General features: G+C 45.2%; 1 pseudogene; it reads right to left on the bottom strand.

Moving 5' to 3' along the window:
* Nucleotides 1-2,790: 2,790 nt before the first annotated feature.
* Nucleotides 2,791-15,433, bottom strand: LOC142579740 (uncharacterized; annotated as a pseudogene).
* Between the last annotated feature and the right edge of the window lie 3,115 nt (nt 15,434-18,548).

The raw sequence follows: 18,548 nt of genomic DNA, 5'->3' as shown, positions 1-18,548 counted from the left end.
TAGATACTGTAAATAAATCCATATTCCTCGTTCTCGATGAGAACAAGTCTCTCTCCTCAGCGTGGATGCGTTGGACGACGGCATCTGCCAGCTACCATCTAATTCATGTCCGACTCCAGTCCTTACAACACTGAAGGGGGGGCCTCAATAAGATAAAGGAGAAAACCTCATGCTCCAGCTCGCTCAATCGCTGCTCATGTACCACAGAGCGCCACACCCGAATGGACCAACCTCAGAAGACCAGATGCTGTCAATTAAGGCAAGGCTCAACCTTGTTATTCCCAAGAAGGATGAAAAGGACGCTCTTATACGCACTCTGAGCAGTGACCCTATTCCAAGGAAGACAGCTAGACTACGCTACAAAAAGGGTGGTACGGTCATTGTACGCCTCTTTGAGAAAAGACCAAAATGCTGGCTTGATGACATTGACGACACCAGTGGGTCGACTATGGAAACAAGGACACACACTGCCACTATGACTAAATCAAGCAACGATAGACACGGGCTACAAACCAAGTGGAAGAATGCCCTGCAGTCGCAGCAAGCTGTGAATTATGCGCCCAATGGCATGCCCACGGAGAAGATGGGACGAACAGTGCAAATTGTAAAATGTACTACTCTAACTATCCGAAAACCGCTGAAATATACAGAAGCTGCATTCATTAAGAAAGCAGGAGTGCTGTGCAAGTTTACCAGCGCCCCTATAAGATGGCGTCCCTATAATATGACACCACACCACCAGCACGATTGCGCTCTTGCTCAGCTCAAATGTCTGCGCTGCTCGGGTGTCCGCGTGCCACGCAAGACGCATTCCAACCATAGAAGCCGGCACCTGGCTGATCATGATTTCTGTACCTCTTCCTAAATAGTTTTCTATCCCAGTATAAAGTATGTAACAGTTAGGTATATATGTCAATTCCTCCATGTAGAGATCTATTGATGCAGGTGTCACAGTGTAATGCCCCTTCAATTTATTCCACTTTCCAACATGTAGTCGCCCTCACATTGAACGTGGGGCACATACACTATTCAGCTGTATGGAAGAAATGATTGCCACCATTTCACTCCTTAGTCAATGACATTGCAGGTGCAGAAGGATGTAGAGCCTGTATCAAGGACTATGTATATAGGAACAGCTGTAGTGTGTGTAGCTGTATTAAGTACGCTCCTTTCTATTGGGCAGACATGCTCCATAAGACATAAGAAGATTCTCAGCAAGTTTGTCTTCAGTATTGCATTTCGAACCACCCCACGCATTTTGAGAGGTTAGGCCACCGATAAAATTTACCTGAAAAGGAGCTGATGGAATATATTTTTGAATTAAAACCCTTCGAGTTACTAATCTGTTTGTATGCATAAAGTAGTTATCTTGTTGACTAATAGTACCAGCTTGAAGTGGCATATGAAGGTTCACATGTCAACTTACAACAGACCTTTCTACAGGTGTCATTCCACTTGAGGGATAGGCAGAACATATGCAATCATTGCAAATTTCTTCAAGAAATTTGTGTTTCAGAGTGAGGTTAGCCTTTTGAGTACAGAGTGCTATTTGCTTGAAATGGTATCAAATGTCAGTATTTTGCAAGTGACCTCAAGCAGTACATCTTGCTGTTTAGGTTGCCCTGGAGAAATGGAAGAAAACTAAGAGCAACTGTTAGTCTAGGTGGTACTGAAAGTAAGCTGCAGGATTGTGTGGGGCAGTTACACAGATACTTTCTTGGCATGCCCAGCGGCATACTGCCCTCTCGGCACTAATGCTGATAGGCTAGCCGCTACCTCCATAAGGGCAAGCAGAGCTGGAGGGGCTGGCAGATTGGTTCAGAAGAGGATGATTGCATCACGACAATTTTCAACTTATGCTAGCTGATCTTGACCATACCGGTCAGAAAGGCCTTGGGATTCAGCGGGCCCTGCTCCACAGTGTCAAGAAAGGCTACCTCCGTGGGCTCAGGTGGAGCACTGGAAGAGTCAGGAGCTGGAGGAGAAGGCGGTTGTCTTTCCAGAACAGTTTTTGTGAAATATTCCTTGTACCAAGCAGCAGGGCTCCAGGAGGTGGACAGGTTGGGGTTAGCAAGGCCATACTAATGTCTCCCATCAACCAGAGATAACGCATACCAGCACCAGTGAATTGAATAGCCCTAGTTTACACCTGAAAACTATGCACGTCCTCTATGCACTGCAAGACAACCTTTTTTAAAGTTCTACCTTGATTACCTTGTCCCTTATTTAATATTACACATGATCCAGAGTAGGCTGCATGCAGACTGCTGTAGTTATGGCACTTTTTGAATGCATTCGCACTGTTCAATTTATATTGATGTTATCAGCACTTTGCACATTGAGTTTCCCATGACAGGAATGTGGGCTATGCCCATATCGCTGCCTTTTGAAACATCTACTTGAGTTCAGAATGAATGGCCTGACTGGACAGCTGAGGAAAGCTAAGCTGACTCTCTCATGCAAACACATTCAGTTAAGGTGAGGACTAGATCGCTGTGCTCATCTCTGTTGCTTGCCTTTTTTATTGTTATGCACACAACCGCAGCAAACACTTGGTCAAGCAATGCATCTAGAATGACTGTCTTTCTCATTTAAAAATTATCTTCTGAGTAGATTATAGAAAACGAAAACAAGAGTATGAGGACCATACGAGGAATGCACGTGTCATTGTCCATGTCATTTCTTCCCTTCCAAATAACCGAATATATGTCATTGTTTTTCTATATTATCTGGGGGGAAGAAACAACATTGAAAGGGTAAAGGATGGCATAAAAATTAAAGGGCCTTCAATCCATGAGAACAATGTTTTATTATGAAGATTTTCAAAGTTCTCAAAGGTCTGCACGGATCCTTATGAGCAAGAGAATTTCATACCAGTGCATTTAGCATCACTGAAACCATTTGAATCATAGTGGGAATCAAAAAACCACATAATAATTGCATAATTTCAATTCCTGAGAAAAGGTTGTTTTAACTGCATTACATAGCAATAGCAAATAGCCACTCAAATCCTCGTGAACTGTTCAGCACAATAAATGCGAACGAATTTAAACATTACATGATATTAGTGCAAGTATTGAAATATCAATAATTAGCAAAACCCAATCCCAAATTTTATTTAGTGCACTGAAACGAACTCACACAACCCATTAAGTAAAGAGCAGTTAAACGCTTGAATGCAGAAAGAAGTGCTTGTCTGCAAGACAAAGAGCTTAAACATCATAATAATTAAAAGTGAAGACTTGCAATGATTCATGCTAGTATAGAACTACAGGCGTCGCATACACTGAGATTCTATGAAAAAAACTAAGGAAAACATGAAAAGCAAGAAGGAACAATGAGGAGTGCACACAACTCAGCACTGCTGCACCACATTTGTCAGGTGCACTTGTGGTGGCAAGGTGCCTATTGAGGTGGCTTTGGTGTCCGACGGTTTGACAGAATAGGTGGCACTCAAACGACCTCTCGTTCATGTGGGTTGTGCATGTGTCAGTTCAGTGGGAACTTCTGCAAGTAACTCCGAGGACATGAAGAGCCCTGACATGGCGTCTCCCTGAGTGGATACACAGGTGATCCTTCACCACGGACTTTGTGTGGACTAGCAGGTGTCGGTCCAGTGCAGACTTCCGTGACAAGTTCTCAGGACATGAAGGGCCCTGGATCAGCCTCTCACGTTAGTGGAAGTGAAGTTCAGTGCAAACTTCTATGAGTACCTCCAAGTATATGAAGAGCACTGACATGGCCTCTTGCCGAGTGGATGCACACGTGATCCTTCAGTAAGGACTTTTGAGGATTGCTGGGGGCATGCAGGGCACTAATGGCCGCCCGCCTGTATGGATGCATGGCTGTTGGTTTAACAGACTTCCACAAGAGGTTCTCGTACAGGAACAGCTCTGAAACAGCCTCTCACATTAGTGGAACTGCAGGTGAACCTTCCATATCGACTTGTGTGAGAAGCTTTGAGGGCATAACGGGCACTGAAATGGCTTCTCCTGTGTGGGCGTCCATGTGTCGGCTCAGAACACGCTTACATGAGAATCTCTGAGGGCATGAAGGGCAATGAAATAGCTTCTCGCCTGTGTGGGTGCGTAGGTGTTGTTTCAGACCACTCTTTTGTAAGAATCTCTGAGGGCACGAAGGGCATTGAAATGGCTTCTCGCCTGTGTGGGTGCGCAGGTGCCGGTTCAGATTATTCTGTGAAAATCTCTGAGGGCATAAAGGGCACTTAAATGGTTTCTCTCCTGTATGGGTTCGTAGGTGTCGGTTCAGAGTACTCTTATGTGAGAAGCTCCGAGGGCATGAAGGGCACTGAAATGGCTTCTCGCCTGTGTGGTGGCGTAGGTGTTAGTTCAGAGTACTCTTATGTGAGAAGCTCCGAGGGCACAAAGGGCACTGAAATGGCTTCTCGCCTGTATGCGTGCGCAGGTGCTGGTTCAGCTCACTCTTCTGTGATAATCTCCGAGGGCACAAAGGGCACTGAAATTGCTTTTTGCTTGTGTGGGTGTGCAGGTGTCGGTTCAGATCACTCTTCTGTGAGAAGCTCTGAAGGCATGAAGGGCATTGAAATGGATTCTCGCTTGTGTGGGTGTGCAGGTGTCGGTTCAGATCACTCTTCTGTGAGAAGCTCTGAAGGCATGAAGGGCATTGAAATGGATTCTCGCCTGTGTGGGTGCGCAGGTGGTGGTTCAGAGTACGCTTTTGTGAGAACCTCTGAGGGCATGAAGGGCACTGAAATCGCTTCTCTCCTGTGTGGGTGCACAGATGCGAGTTCAGAGTATCCTTTCGTGAGAAACTTATAGGACACAAAGGGCACTGAAATGGCCTCTCGCCTGTGTGGGTGCGCAGGTGCCGGTTCAGATGAACCTTTTGTGAGAAGCTTTGAAGGCACAAAGGGCACTGAAATGGCCTCTCGCCTGTGTGGGTGCACAGGTGGTCCTTGAGAGCGCTCGTTCGTGAGAAGCTCTGAGGGCATAAATAGCAATGAAATGACATTTCTCTTCTGCGGATGTACAGGTGCTGCTTTAGGTAAACTTTTTGTGAAAAGCTCTGAAGGCACTGAAATGGCCTTTTGGTTTTGTGAGTGTGCAGGTGTTGCTTCAGCTTGAACGTTCGTGAAAAGTTCCGAAGGCACAAATGGAATTCAAACACACGCTGGCCGGCATGGATCCTTGTGAGCACTTCAAGTCACAGTTTATCCATCTCGTAGACACAGGAGTTACAGCGGGGCGGTATCCTTCATGTAACTGCACCATCTGCATTTGCTGGACAACTGGAATGCTTCAATGCTGCACCAAGAAAACAAGACAGGTTACCCAAGTAATTCTTTTCATTTAAAAATAAAAATGTAATTATACAATGCTGAAGAAATTAAATTACATAGATGGTAGACGTAAAGACGAGCCTTTTCTTCATTCAATGTCTTTGCAGTGATTTTAGAATAAATCAGAGCACAGCAGGGCAACCATATTGATTTGGAAAATATATATTTTTATGATTGCTCAGTGGCCAAGTTTATGAAATTTTCACAAATTTTTACTTAAAAACATTCTTTAACCGTAATATATAGTGAGAAGACTAGGAGTTTGGTATCAGTGCCAGCTGCCATTGTATAGTCAAGTGCAAAAGCCAAGACATTCAGTAATACCATCATGGGCCTGAAGATGAAATAAAGAACAGCAGCAGTTCATCTCGACCAAGGTTTCATGGTATTGTCTGTTGCGGTAGATAGCTACCTTTCTGAAATTTTATTTATAAATGCTGCCGCCTCACTTGAGTCCAAGGAGGAATGAATATACAGAAAATGTTATCAAGGAACAAAAAACACATACATTGGAAAACAATATTGTAGCCAAACAATACAAATCACAAATATGACAACATACCTAATTTCAACAACGCTCTTAGACAATTCATTCCATTCTTTGTTTTAATAAAATTACCATTTAGAAGTATTATTCACAGCACATAGGTCATGCATCATTCTACTGTGGTACTGACGCATGCTGGCACGAGGACACAGGTAAAATTATTTCATAATGCTGGACTCTGTTGTACTCTAAGTGCAAGAGTTGTAGCCTGTCTGGCATGTCTTCCCTGTAGCTATTCAAGATAGAGGGTACTCAGCATCTGCAACATACTATCAGTTTTTCTGCAGAAATTGCAGATGAATGTAACTGCTATTTGCTGTAATAATTTTAATTTAACAATAGTTAATTGGCAAATGGTTCCCGCAAAGCTTATGAAAATTCAAAGCTAGGTCCGACAGCATAGCAAACGCCCCTATACATTTACCTGTAGAGGGGCTCTTTTCAAATTGCAACAAAGGTCCATGAACTTCTGAGAGCGCTCATGCAAATGTTTTCAATATGCTTGTCCCACCTGATATGTTGTTAGAATTACCTCGAGGTACTAATAGGTAGAAACATTGTTAGGTGTTGTTGCCAATATGGAAAGTGTAGAGGTGTCTCCTTGCTGCTTATCTTCATAAACACAGTACTAATGTTTAAGCTCATTTTCTACCCTTCACACCAGTGGCAAATCTTATCAAGGTTATTGCTGAGCTTAGTTTCATCAGCTTGCGATTTAACAACTGTGTACAATATATCCAACCATCTTTGCTTTGTCAGTCACTATTAGGAAAAGAAAAGGTCCCAAGAATGACCCCTATCTTACGCTACACCTGACGTGAAAGGAAATGCCTCAAATATGATTGCCGACATTGACGTACTGAACACCGGTTTTCAATATAGGCTCTGATAAAATGCATAGATTTGGTGTCTATTCGACTGCGTAAAGCTTACACGGAGCTTTATGTTCAGGCATTTAATCAAACACGTTGGCAAAATCTAAACAATACTGCTTCTATTTGTTCCCTGTTATTAACTGCTAAGTAGTGATAAGAGGCAATAAGAGTGACAGTAAAAGCCTTCCATAAAACCCAGCTGGACTCCAAACAGCATGTTGTCTTCATCTAATTATTGTTCAGGGTGCCAACACATCACATGCTTTAACCTAGTGAGACAAGACAATGATTTTGCACGTTTAGGGGATGCACCCGCAGTGTTGGAAGCATGTGTATTTAATAATGAATGGGTGGACACACAATATGCTGTACAGCCTTAATAGTATATACTTTGCAAATACTTGACCGGCCGTTTCGCAGATGATATGTTCTTGTGCAAGACCAAGAGCCAAGCCAATAAATGTTCCACTGTGGCCTGCAGCAGCATTCATTCGATGATACGACACACATCTCTCCCAATGGCACTTACTGTTCTTACGATGAGTCACTTATTGCTTGCAAAACCCACCGTTCCCTACAACTTTGAATTGAAACGATGAAGCAGTCCTTTAGAGTACCAGTTGGAGTGCTAGAGTATACTCGAGGCAGTGGAGCTTAGTTTATGCTGCGTTGACTAGAAAATGTAAAGTACCTTGTGCAGTGATGGAACAGCCATTTGACCTTCTGTCGCAGATTTGAGCACCAGCAAGAAGCTTATTTTGCACAGCAGCTAGCACTTCTGGCACAGTGTTGAACCTACGTGAATCTTTCATTTAGATTCAACAACTACAAGAATATGGATGATCTTTGAAGAGTCAGCACATGGACCTCATTTGTGTGACTGAAGAAATGCTTAGAAAAAGGACTTAATCTTCCGACTGACTTTGTTACTCATTCGTTTTAGTATTAAGCAAACTGCTTTGACGGCTGATACTAAAAAAAGATCTTGGCAGATGGAACCGTAGATTGATATCTTTGAAAGTAATAGCTTGTGCATTACAAGAGACCACTGCAAACTTGAGTGACTAACGTGCTCCTCAACCACCATAATAGACCTTACACAGAAAGCTGTACACTTATACAGCATAAAGACTTCCTCAATTTTACGACACAAAGTGCTTAACCTTGACTTTGCAGAAACCTGCCAAAGCATAACAGTATACTAGGAGACGTGCAGTGTATTTCTAGTTGGCCCGAGAATGGCTCATAACTACTACGGGATATTGGTCAGCAAGTACGCAGCTTTACAAGTGTTCGTATTAGGACAGTTAAAAAAGGTACTACATCAGAGCGTGATTTCATGCACGAGTGCATCCCGTAACTTCTTCCTCCATCGCCATCAGGAAGATATGCACACTGAAGTTTTATAAAGTGTTGCTGTGCGACACAAAAATGCTGATTACATGAGTTTATTTCCCCCTTTTTAAGCAGGCATCTATGGTTTAATAGATAGAGCATCGAGCTTCTGTTGCTGGGGGCCACAGTTTTAAACTAACCAACGAACGTTTTTCTTTATTTGAGCCAGTGAGCCAAGCTGACCATAAATGGCCAGAAACTGACAAACCGGAAAGTGGGGGGAAGAGGCAAAGAAAGCTATCACTTTAAAAGCCGTGCTACAGATGAATATCAAGAAAGAAGAAAAAAGATACTGAGCTCTAAGAAAACTAAGAACAGGGACAGCGCCCGCCATGAACCCTCTCACAGTACTATGGTTGATTTACTTGAAAATTTGTTCGCGCAACGGCCATAATCATATCTTGTACTCTCTCCCCTTCAAGCATGACAGAATATCTGATTGAATTAAAGAATTACCACACTTAAGAACAGCAAGTCTGCAGAACTAATTGCACAAAAGGTGTCATGGATGCTACTCAAGCTAGAAAAAGCCTGCCTAAAAGTGTACCCGAAATCAGTGTAGAGAACATGCAGATGGAATGAGCCACTGCTTTCTACTAAAACAAGACTTTAGCTTTTTCGTCCAGCTTTTCTAAAACATATATTTTGGCTGCCCCATTATAGGCCTTACGCTAACATTGAATCACAAGGATATCAGCACCATACAGTCACAATGAGGACAAGCAGAGATCTACAATCATTGTCATTACATGCCGATCAAAACAACTTCATTTAGTACCATTTCCACAACTGGGAAAGCTACATGCTTTTGTATAAAGGTACAGACGCCAGCTCTATCCAATAGACAGATGTTAAGCGGGCATTGGACAGTCATGGCAGCTGCTGGCACCACCCTGCTCTCCAAGATAAGTATTCTCCACTGATGTATGAGCAGAGTGGCTGAGAGGCAAAATCCTGCACTGCCAATTTGTTGACTGTGAGTTAATGTCTTCCCAGTAGAATGAGAACATTTCGTTCTTTGTAGCTTCCTTGCAAAGGATTTTGGGATAATAGTGATTGGCAGGCGGAGGCATCACTAGAGATCAAAACAAGCAGGGGAGTTCTATATCTCCTTGCATGTTAACATTTTGTACAGGGCAGCCTGCTTAAGATGAATTTTCACATGCGTCACTAGAGAAATAAACACTGCAATATGCAGAACTGCTGGCACCGTAGTTGCAGCAATGAAGGCACGAAATCAGAAAATAATTTTTAGCACTTCCTTCAAAACTTAAATAGCTTATGAATAAGTGTTGCAACAGGTGCCATTGGATCGCAATACAGTTAAACCTCGATAAAGAGATGTCAGTAAGATCGGCACTTTACTTCATTAGATAGAAAATAGTGCTAAATTGAAATTCAACCTTATCGCGTAGTACTGTCGCCAACCGATCCTTTATTACTAGGAAGGGGCGTAATGATTCAACTTGACTCCATTTCCCCATTCCCCCTTTTCCCTAACATACACCCGTGTGCCATCAACTTGCCTAATAAAGTTTTTTCCCCGTTGCATTATATTTGCAGTAAAATCGTGTGATAAGTTTCACATTATTTCTCTGGAAATTTGTCATTTTCTTCAGCGTGTTGAGGGCAGCTTCTCTGAACGGAGGGATGGATGTTATGAGCGTCCCCTTTGGAACGGGGCGGTGGGTTGCGCCACCAAGCTCTTGCTATTATACTGCCTAATGTCCTACTTAGGTTCAATAATAAAAAAAAGAAAAGAAAAAAAAACACTATGAACTACCCATACCCAAATTTTCTGATCCCCTATTGTGAACTGTGCTTTTGTAAGCCACAGTTTTTCGTCGTTCCATACTTTTCTTCCACCAATCCTCCAATCGCCTCTTACTAATGCCTATTGCGGACATGTTTACTTTTCCACTGCTCCCGCTGAGCCCAAGGGCTTCAAGGAGGCCAGTGGTTCCTAAATCGACCGCTGGGTAGACGTCTTTACTTTCTAATAAAACATGCTCCATAGTTTCCCCAGCTTTACCGCAGCAAGCACATGCTTCTTCCTTCTTATATCTCGCATTATAGGTGCGTGTGCCAAGGCATCCCGATCTCGCTTCGAAAAGTAATGAGCTTCCCTTTGAAAGAAACAATAATAAATTGTTTCTTTCCTGATTTCGTTTTTTTTTCTTCTTCAGCAGCTACTCATGGCAGGTTTCTTTTCCATTGCCGCCACCCATGAGGTTATTTCAGCCTCTCTGACTTTCCGCTTGACGTTCTTTGTTGCTGTGTTGCCCACCCTACAGGCCGCATACTTGCTGGTAAGCTTCCTAGTTCTTTTCCTCCACTGTGAATCAATGTTTTTCCTGTACAGATACCTGAACACTCTCCCAGCCCATTTACTTTCTTCCATATTCCTCAGGCGTTCTTCATACTCAATTTTACTGTGAGCTTCTCTCACTTCAAAACTAGTCGAGCCCATATCACCCTGCACAGCTTTATTTGTAGTCTTCCTGTGAGCGCCCAATGCGAGGCGACCCACTGACCTTTGGTTCCCATCGAGTCCTGATTGCACCCCTGATTTAAAGGAAACAACCGCATTTGCAAAAGTTAGTCCTGGAACCATTATACCTTTCCACATACTTCGGAGGACCTTGTACTTATTGTATCCCCATATGGCGCTCTGTGCTTCATTATGGGTGCCATTTCTCTTCCCTTCAACTGTTATTTTTTCCTGTGTTTCCATATATCTATTGCCTTCGTTTATCCATATACCAAGGTATTTATATTCTGTTACCCGAGGCATTGCCTGGCCGTGTATCTCCACTGTCTGTTCACCGTTTTCAATGAATACCATTACTCCTGATTTTCTAACACTAAATTGTTGCCTTCCTGTCCAGGTATTAGCCAGACGTTGCAAATCACTTTGCTTGTTAGCTAGCAACACAATGTCGTCCGCATAAAATAAACCTGGGAGCTGCTGCTCTACTACTGTACCCGCCTGTTCGTATGAGAGATTAAACCCGATATTACTTCCTTCTAGCGCTCTCTCCATCCTCACCATGAACGATGGATGGATGGATGGATGGCGGCTACACCGTTTATAACGGGCGGCGGCTGGCACCACCTAGCCTTTTGCTCCCCCTCATATTTTTTTTCTTTATATCCCTTTCTCCTTACACTAGTTTTCACTCCCCTTCTCCCCCCAAATTAAATATGTAAAATAGTATAGAAGACATTAGCTCCTCGATTAATGGTATTATCTCTCCCTTGATTTCCTCCACCAATCCTCTAGCCTCCCCTTCGTTACTGCCTCTTTTCTCGCCTATTCGCCCTGGTTCCCCGGGAAAACCTGATGTCCCTTCCATATCTGTCACTGTTCCCTCAGCCAGAGTCGGACGAAGGTCTGTGCATCTCAGCACTATATGCTCTGTGGTCCCAATTTCGGCTTTTCAAGCTGTGCATAAAAGGTCGACGGCTTCAAATTTAGCCCTGTATGTTTTCGTTCTCAAAACCCCCGTCCTAGCTTCGAATAATAGTGAGCTGCCCTGCGAGTTATCAAATAAGAGCTCTCTCTTTGTCTCCTATACATAGCTAGCACCGGCTTTCCGAGCATTCTTTCTTCCCATCTTTTTCTTTTGGTCTCCTTCACCTCCTTTCCCATACTAGAACCACGTTGGGCCCCCTCCCTCGGCTGTAGGTATCTAATCCGCAGCTTCCTAGTTCTGAGTGTCCACTTAGTGTTCAAACTTTTCATGTATAGATACTATTTGTACACTTTTACCGCTCACCTTTTTTCCCCCAGTGCTGCGAGTCTCGGTTCATATTTTAGCTTATTTATTGCCTCTCTACCTTTGACTACATCCATCCTGTGTTCCCCTGCACTCCCTCATTAGGGGTGTTCCCGTGCGCTCCTAAGGCCAACCTGCCTAGATTTCTCTGTCTTGTTTCCATGCATGCCTGAACTTCCTATTTCATGCACAATGCTGAGTTTCTGAATGTGAGGCCAGGTACCATAACCCCTTTCCAACCCCTCTAACCACCTCGTACCTATTATAGTTCAATAGTGCCTTGTGTTTCATTACAGCTAAGTTCCTTTTCACTTTTTCAATCATAATTTTTTCATGTTCTTCCAAGTACTTTTTGCCCTCGTTTACCCATATGACCAAATACTTGTATTTTTCAATATGATCAATCTTAGTGCCTTGTATTTCCAATGGTTCCCCCCTTTCTTCATTGTATACTACTATCCCAGACTTCTCTCTACTGAACTGCAGTCCCAATTTTTCTCCCTCCTCTCCACGTATCCTCATTAGTTCCTGTAGCCCTACTCGGGTGTCAGAAAGCAGTACAATATCATCTGCGTACATCAGACCGGCTAGTACTTGAGCTACCTTCTGCCCTTCCAGCATATAGCTTATGTCGGCTCCTATTGTGCTCTTTTCTAGCCTCTTTTCCACTTGGCTCGTGTAAATCATAAAAAGCAGGGGCGACAATGGACAGCTCTGCCTGAGACCACTTCTTATTTTAGGTGGCTTTGTAGTTTCCCCCTCGCATGTTATCTCTACCTCATTATCCGTATAAACTTGTAGGAATTCAACCAACTTTCTATCTAGACATTCCTTCAACTGGCCCCATAACTTTTCTCGGTTTACATTATCATAGGCTCCTCTAATGTCTAAAAAAGCTATCCATAGCAGTTTCTGCCTGGCTGCCGCTATCTCTATGCACTGTGTTATAACAAATAAATTATCATCTAGCCTTCTGTTCCTTCGAAATCCATTCTGCAGATCTCCAAAGATCTCTTCCCATTCTGCCCATTCCTCCATTCTCATTTTCACCATCTGCAATGCTACTCTGTATATGACTGATGTGACAGTTATTGGCCTGCAGGATTTAATGCTGTCCTTGCTTGCTTACCTTTGTAAACTAATATCATTCTGCTTGATTTCCAGTCCTGTGGAACATCTCCCTATACAACTATTTGTTCAATAAGTTCTCGTAATTTTAATTTACTTTTCTGGCCTAATATGCTTATCAATTTCATAGGCATGTCATCAGGTCCTGTCGCTGTTCCCACGGGGACCTTGTGTTCAATTCTGTCCCGTTCCTTGTCATCCTCTGTTCTCCTTCTCTAATTCTGCCCCACTGTTGTCATTGTTCTCCATCTCGCTACCCTCTGGCTCTGCAAATGCTGCCTCTATTGTTAACCTAATAAATTCCTGAGCTTCCTCTCCCTCTACCTTTGTTCCTTCTGGTGTGGTCAGTGAGTGCTGAACCACCTGTTGTCTTCTTATGCCTTATGTGTTCCGAAAACTTCTTAGAGGCATTTTTGTCTTTCTTTCGTATCTCTAACAACCACTGTACCCCAACTTTTGCTATCTTAGCTTGAATTAATGCCGATGCTTCTCTTTTCATTGCAAGGTAATTCTCCCATTTTGTCTCCACCTCTTCTGGTGGGGCTCCCCTTTTCTTTGCTGCTCTGTGTTGCCTGCACGTATCCTTGCGTTGCTCTATGACCTCCTTAACCTCTCGGTCCCACCAGCTTTTCGGTCTATGTTTTTCCTGCTTACTTCCTAGTTTCCTAATCTGTCCCTTCTCTAGCTCTCGTTTAAAAATACCTATTAACTCGTCGTATGTCCATGCCCTTTGCGGTTGCTTGGATACGATGTTTTCAATGTTTTTCTCCACTTCTTGTAGCTGGGGCGCGATCGGAGATATTTTGTTCGATACGCGTTCTGTTCAGTTGCTGCAACGTCACAAAGTTGCAGTATGCAAAATTTGTGGCAGCGGGGCGGAGAGAGCAGCCAATCAGGAAGCGGTGACCTCCCCGGAAGTTTACTTCCGCCGTTTGTCGTCTGCTTACAAACAGTATACTACAAAACCAAATGTTTCTCGTCTTCCAAATGAATTAAATCTTTATCTAAAAAAATGTATTTTTTCTTCTCAAGCCCAAACACGTTTTCAAATAGTAGTACATGTGACTACTGCAATTTATAACTATTAGGTTCTTTGCGTCGTCCCTAGGTGGTGTCGCGCACAGCGAGAAGAAAAAAGAAAAAGAAACGACGGGAAGAGTGGCGCACTTTTCAAGAGGCAGCGACAACATTCCAGTGGCTCGCTGGCACCGATGATGTTGTCGATTTCTCTGTACAACCAACGAATTATTTGTTTCGAGAAACAAAAACGACGCCGGAATTCACTTTCTGCCATTTCTTCAAACGCGTTTCGCACCGCCACCCGCTCTCCTCTTTCCTCTAGAAACGCCAGCGCAACAACCTAAGTTTCCAACGGAAGCGCCATTTTCTAGAATTAAACTATGGATTGCATTCAAACGTGCCATTCCGCAGCCGAAAAGGCCGCCTGTTGGATCCAATCCAATCCACCAGACGCGCCATGCCAAGTCGTATGATCGCTCCAAACTTCTCAACTCCCGTCGCGTTCGGACGAAATGCTCGGTGGGCGGATGATTGACAGGAGCGTGTCGTCATTTTGACGTCACCAAAAACGGGGCGGCGCCCCGCGGCTGGCGACGTCGGCGCGGAGTAGGCCAATCGCGCGCGCCGGTAACCGAACGAACGCGACGAACAACCATCTCCGATCGCACCCTTGCTTGTCATTCAGTTTTCTCATGCCTTTCCTTTCTTTAGTTTCTATCAGTGGCACTGTCTTTCCAAAACTGATTTTGATTCGTTTGCGATCACTCGCCAGGCTTTTTGTATCTTCCCGTCGCATTTAATTTCAGTATTAACCATTGGAAAATCATGGGCCTCACAAAAATGTACTAACATCTGCCCTGTTGCATCTGTCACCGCGTCGAAGTATTACAAATGTGCATTCATGGCCCCTAGGATGACTATCTCTCGTTTCATAGTTAACTTCCTGATGTCCTTGGCCATACAGTTGAAATGTTTTGAAATAACTGAAATGTTCTGATTTGAAATAACTTCAATCATGGAGAGTGCCCTCTGTGTGGTATCCCGAAATGAGCGGCGAAGTCTATTATACCATAGAGTTTCCTACAAAAATTTTGTAGGAAACTCTTTGTATTATACCACGCCGATCGAGATCGCTAGCGCGATGCTAACTGGCCTGGCTCACAGGCGAGTGGGTGTTGCATTTAGTCAAGGCGTTTAGTACTACCGCCTCTACGGGTACTCACGCTTGTCATGCTGCACACGAGGTAGGGAGCACTGGTCTTGGAAAATGCAGAAACCACCAGCAGCACACACCAAATCCGGTAACAAAAAAACATCGAGATACTCACTATAACACCTAGAGGGAAATCTGGCGCCACCGTCTATCGAAGTTTCCATAGAGTTACTGACTCTAGAGGACAAGCTACCCATAGGGTCCATGCATTGAAATTGGCGTAGAGTGAAACTGCGCTCGCATGACTATCACGCACTATACGGACTCTGGTTAAACGCTTTCGACACGCACAAAAGCGCTTGCAGAACGTCTTGCAACCGACACGACAGCAATGGTTAACCTACGTTCGAGAGTAGCTCTTTCAAAAAGTAAAAACAAGCAACAATGTGACGTCACATCCTGCGAAAAAGAGTTGTTCTCCTTTCTCACCTTCTCTCACCTCACGCATGCGCAGCGACCACGGAGCCCTCCGGGGCGATGCTCAGGTCCGAAATGCAATCGGGCCGCACCGACGGCACCTGTCGAATGTTCATGCTGCGTGACGGCATCCTTTATCGCCGCAATATCAACCATGACGGCCCCGAGTTGCTCCTTGTCCTTCCTCGTCATCTGCGATCCGTCGTTCTCGAACTTCACGATGCACCGACGGTGGGACACCTTAGAGTTTTTTGTACATACGACCACGTACGACGCTGGTTCTTCTGGCCGGGTAGACTCTACCGCTCTGTGCGTCGTTATGTCGCAACTTGCGAATTGTGTAAAGCAGGAAGAAACCTCCCCTGGCACCTGTCAGGCGACTCCATCCAATTGAAGTTCCCTCTGAACCAATCTTTTGCGTAGGCCTTGAGCTGCTTGGCCCTTTACCGACGACGACTAGAGGGAATAAGTGGATCGCTATCGCTTCTGATTAAGCGACAAGCTACGCGATAACAAAGGCATTGCCAACTAGTTGCGCAACTGACGTCGCAGATTTTCTCCGTCACGATGTCCTTCTCCAAAGCGGTCTGCACCTCGACAGTTACTTAAGAACCGCGGCTGCTCGTTCTTGTCTCGAGTTGTGGACGACCTCCTGCGCTCTTGTGCCACTGAGCACAAGCTGTCCACCGCCTACCACCCACAAACGAACGGTCTTAAGGAACGTCTCAACCACCCGCCGTGGTTGCTCAGTGGCTATGGTGTTGGGCTGCTGAGCACGAGGTTGCGGGATCGAAACCCGGCCACGGCGGCCGCATTTCGATGGGGGCGAAATGCGAAAACACCCGTGTACTTACATTTAGATGCACGTTAAAGAACCCCAGGTGATCGAAATTTTCGGAGTCCTCTACTACGGCGTGCCTCATAAAGTGGTTTTGGCACGTAAAAACCACCTGTTGACGTCATGCACGTTTCGTGGCTGAAGCCATACTTCGCTTGCAGTTCATCGCATACCATGCACCGAGACGGCGCTTCACCACCCGGGGGTCCTGTTACGGAAGGATGAAAGAAGACAGAGAGGAAGTTCGCGGGACGCTGGCTGCTGCGTGTAGTTGTTGGTCAGCCATCTTTTCTAATATGACTCATTTTGTATATGTATTATAAATACGATCTTCTATACTCCCAACATCCCCGTAACGCGCGCGCGCACACACACAACCTTTCTAGAGTTGCCATTCCACTCGAGGGATAGGCAGAACAGATGCAGTCATTGCAAATTTCTTCATTGTGTTTTGGAGTGAGGTTAGCCTTTTGAATAGTGCTATTTGCTTAAAATGGAATCAAATGTCGTCAGTATTTTGCAAGTGACCTCAAGCAGTACATTTTGCTGTTTAGGTTGCCCTGCAGAAACGGAAGAAAACTAGGAGCAACTGTTAAGTCTAGGTGGTACTCAAAGTAAGCTGCAGGATTGTGTGGGGCCGTTACAAAGAGACATTTTTTGGCATGCTCAGCGGCATGCTGCACTCTCGGCACTGTTGTGGTCGCACCGATGGTACGACCTGTTGGGAACTCGGCGCTGACGCCCGTGGTTGCACCTGGGTCGCAAGCCCCAAGGGTAGCGTTGGCCTGGCGGCCTGGGGTACAACTGGAAGCATCCGAAGGTCCCGGCAAAGCATGAGTCGACTGGTAACAACAAAACAACTTGTTTATTCTAACATCGCAAAGAGTTGGCGGTCAGGTTGACCGAAGTAGAGAGACGGGAGAGCACTTTACTCAACAGAAGAAATCGGAGCCCCCTTTTTGCGTCCGGGGGCAGCTGCTTTTATACTCTCGCAGTTGAGGGCAAGAAGGAACCCCTCAATAGACGAGCACGTGATTGTACAATGGGATAAGGTGACGCATACTGTCGTGTCGCCGGAGAAGGTGACTCACACTGTCGTATCGCCGCCGGTCGGGCACAATGGGGAGGAGAAGGTGACTCCTACTGTCGTATCGCCGCCGGTCGGGCACAATGGGGAGGAGAAGGTGACTCCTGCTGTCGTATCGCCGCCGGTCGGGCACAAGGAGGAGAAGGTGACCCCTACTGTCGTATCGCCGCCGGTCGGGCACAAGGAGGAGAAGGTGACCCCTACTGTCGTATCGTCGCCGGTCAGGCACAATGGCACATACACTCACACACGCACATGAAGACACGTAGCATCGGAACATGCCTGGACGCGCTTGGCGGGGAGCTTAGCGGCGACGCCGAACGGGCCAAAATGCCTGCCGCTTTGTTGCAGTCGCGCCGGCTAAACTGCGCGTCGTAGGTGAAACGTAACAGACCGCCCCGCCGGGGGAAGGAGATCCCGATGGACAGGGGACTGCATCCGCTGTCCGGAGGGATGTCGCTCGATGATGCTCATAACCGAAGTCGGGCGTCCCTCGACGTTTCTTGAGCGCAGCGCACAGAGAAGGCCTCGTTCTCTCGTTCAGGTTCGCACAGGACACTGCAAAGTGACTTCGGGAGAGTTCACATTTTTGTTCTCGTTCCCGGCAAGCGTTAGAACTACGCGGAAACTCAACCGCTCAGTCAGCAAGCACGGCACAACCCTCACTAAGCCCTGCCAGGCTCTTTCCCCTTCTATTCCACTGCCTAGTTCCTTACAGTAGTCTAGCAGCACTTAGAACGCGTCCACAAATTGGAAAATTGCACTAGAAAGCATGTCATCACTTTGAAACACTAAACAAAAGCAATATGTTAAAAATCCTGCCTCAGGAAGAAAAACATCAGTAACAAACAATTTTGAGGCTGATTCCTACGTTAGGGGCTTCGACTTTAGCCATCGGCGTTACCGTTGAGACTCCCCTTTTTGTAACG

Source organism: Dermacentor variabilis, chromosome 4 (assembly GCF_050947875.1).
Source record: "Dermacentor variabilis isolate Ectoservices chromosome 4, ASM5094787v1, whole genome shotgun sequence".
In the NCBI taxonomy this organism is placed as follows: domain Eukaryota; kingdom Metazoa; phylum Arthropoda; class Arachnida; order Ixodida; family Ixodidae; genus Dermacentor; species Dermacentor variabilis.
This window is presented reverse-complemented; position numbering and strand designations above follow the sequence as displayed.